General features: G+C 40.0%; 1 non-coding gene across 1 annotated transcript; it reads right to left on the reverse strand.

Annotated features, from left to right (window-relative positions):
• Positions 1-2,693: 2,693 nt before the first annotated feature.
• LOC127741971 (small nucleolar RNA R71) lies at positions 2,694-2,797 on the reverse strand. Its single transcript, XR_008003158.1, has one exon. It is a non-coding gene; the product is annotated as a small nucleolar RNA R71 (small nucleolar RNA).
• Positions 2,798-3,168: the final 371 nt, after the last annotated feature.

Below are 3,168 nucleotides of genomic sequence, written 5' to 3' on the forward strand. Positions count from 1 at the left end.
TAGCTAACGTGGAGGAAAAGAAGAGCTCCAACGTTAGTGGTAAAAGTGAATACCACTAACGTTCCAAAAGGGCACATTTAGCCATGTTAAGAGTCACGTTAATGCAATTAACGTAAACTCTAACGTGGGAGGAGAAAGTAATCGCCAACGTTAGTGACACTCACCTTTGTCACTAATGTTGGACTAAGCCAATATTGCCTACATTAGTGGTCACGTTAAGACCACTAACGTGAAGGGTAAGGTGGAGCAAGGAATGATAGGCCAACGTTAGTGACACTCACCTTTGTCACTAACGTTGCAGATGGCAATCACCACCACGTTAGTGGTCACGTTAATGCAATTAACGTGAGGAACTAACGTGGGAAGAAGGGGCGTTTGAAGCGTTAGTGACAAAGGTAAGTGTCACTAATGCTCTCAAAGCTTGGACATGCCCACATTAAGGGCCACGTTAGTTACACAAATGTGGATCACTAACGTGGGGAAAAGAAGCAAAGAGCAACGCTATCGGTAAAGGTGAATGCCAATAACATTTGCGAAGGACTAAGAGGCAACGTTATTGGTAAAGGTGAATGCCAATAACATTTGCGAAGGACTAAGAGGCAACGTTAGTGGTCACGTTAGTGCCACTAACATTGAAGTTAACGTGGATCAATATGGTTTGGAGCGTTAGTGAAAAAGGTGATCGTCACTAACGTTCTCGAACCCACATTTTCACTTAACGTTAACACCACTAACTTCCTAATTAACGTCCACCCATGCCTGACTCACACTTTTTCTGCAAGCAAACCTGAGCCCACTGAAGATTGCAACTGCTTCAACTCAAGATCAAAGGCCCATATCCAAGACTTGAGTAGCTGACTAGAAGATCAAGAAGAGTAGTATATATAGGAGTAATTTTGAACTAGAAAGAGGCTTGGCATTTTGGAGAACTACACTCTGTATATTTACTTTTCCTACAATTTCTAGTTTACTTTAAAATGTACTCTTCTCTATCATCTTCCATTTCCAAAGCTATGAACAACTAAACTCCTTTTCATTGGGTTAGGGAGCTCTGTTGTAATTTGATGGATCAATTATAGTTTTCATTCTTCTTCTTCTTTCTTTTCTCTTGATTTACTATAAAGTTTTCGATCTTAAATCAATTGGTTTGTTGTCTTGGAAAAGAAACACTCCATAATTGGATCTCCTCTGAGCCTTGGAAAAGGGATGAGGAGATCATGCTAGAAATGCTTTCTCATGTTGGACCAAATTGGGGTTTGGACGGATATAGTGACATATAATCCTCCCAACACTTTGATTTGAAAATACATGTGGTATAATCAGTGACCATACTTCATATCTTCCCATGAGCAATTAAATCAAGGAATTGGGTAATTGTTCAAGCTTAGAGAGATTGGGTTGCCAAGGAATTGGGATCCAATCACCTAAGATTGCCAAGGAGATCAATGAATGCATTGATTGAGGAAGAGATGAGAATGAACTTGATCCGGAGAATGCAACATCTCATAAGCCCAATGACTCCCCCATTTCTGATCTTACCCATTCTCTTTACTTTCTGCCATTTATTTTCATGTTCATTTCCCCAAATCCCCATTTAAGATTCTGCAATTTACTTTCTGCAATTTATTTTTCCGCCATTTAATTTTCTGCAATTCTCAACCCAATTTCTGCTTAGCTCAACTAGAATATTCCTCCAATTAAAGTTGCTTGACCAATCAATCCCTGTGGGATTCGACCTCAATATATTGTGAGTTTTTACTTGACGATAATTCGGTATACTTGCGGAATGGAGATTTGTTGAAAGACAAGTTTTCGTGCATCAAGTTTATGGCACTGTTGCCGGAGATTGATTTGTATCGACAATGATTAAGTTGGAAGATCACTAGATTGAGCATTTTTCTTTTGCTTGTTTATTTTACCTTGTCATTTACTTTCAGTATTAGTTATTTTCTTCCTCTCCCCCATCTCCCCTCTTCGTTTTCTTTTTTTTTTGTTATTTACAATTTTATTCACTAATCCATGATAATTTGCACCACTCACACTAACAGTCACTCTAACAAGAATAATTTCTTCATTTTCTTTCTTGCTGTGTACTTTGTTAGTTGTATGACAGGGAGAAGAAGCAGAGCTTCAACTTCCTTTGATTCTGAACCTGAGAGGACCTTCCTTAGATTAAGGAGGGAAGCAAGAGGGAAAAGAGTTGTTGGTGCTAAGGAAGAGGAAGAGTACTTTGAAACAAACATGAAGGAGAACCTGGAAAACAACCATGAAGGAGAAGCTCACAACCATGCCAGAGAAGGCCCTGTGAATCATGCTGGGCAAGAGAGAAGAGTTCTAGGTTCATACATCGATCCGAACCCAGGAAATTATGGAAGTAGTATCCAAAAGCCAACCATACATGCCAATGACTTTGAATTAAAATCCCAACTCATCACCCTTGTTCAGAACAACTGTTCATTCGGAGGAAGCGTCCAAGAAGACCCCAATCAACATCTAACCACCTTCCTAAGAATATGTGACACTGTGAAGTCTAATGGTGTTCATTCGGATGTCTATAAACTACTTTTGTTCCCTTTTTCACTCAAGGATAAAGCATCTAAATGGCTAGAATCTTCCCGAAGGAGAGTTTAACAAATTGGGAAAATGTGGTGAACAAATTCTTGGCGAGATTCTACCCTCCTCAGAGAATCAACAGGTTAAGAGCTGAGGTATAAACCTTCAGGCAACAAGATGGTGAAACTCTCTATGAGGCATGGGAGAGGTTTAAGGACTTAACAAGAAGGTGCCCACCAGACATGTTCAATGAATGGGTTCAACTGCACAATTTCTATGAAGGTCTTTCTTACGAATCAAAGAAGGCCGTAGACCATTCATCAGGGGGTTCTCTAAACAAGAAGAATACCATTGAAGAAGCCATAGATGTCATTGAGACTGTAGCTGCGAATGACTACTTCTATGCTTCTGAAAGGAGCAACACTCGAGGAGTGATAGAGCTAAACAATATGGATGCACTGCTGGCTCAAAATAAGATGATCACCAAGCAGTTAGCTGATCTTACCAAGAAGATAGAAGAGAACCAAGTTGCAGCAGTCATCACTTCATCACCAGCTCAAGAAGGAGTGAATACAGGAGAAGAAGGCGACTGGGAACAAGCCAACTATGTTGGAA

The sequence above is a fragment of the Arachis duranensis genome, chromosome 9 (genome assembly GCF_000817695.3).
Source record: "Arachis duranensis cultivar V14167 chromosome 9, aradu.V14167.gnm2.J7QH, whole genome shotgun sequence".
In the NCBI taxonomy this organism is placed as follows: Eukaryota; Viridiplantae; Streptophyta; class Magnoliopsida; order Fabales; family Fabaceae; genus Arachis; species Arachis duranensis.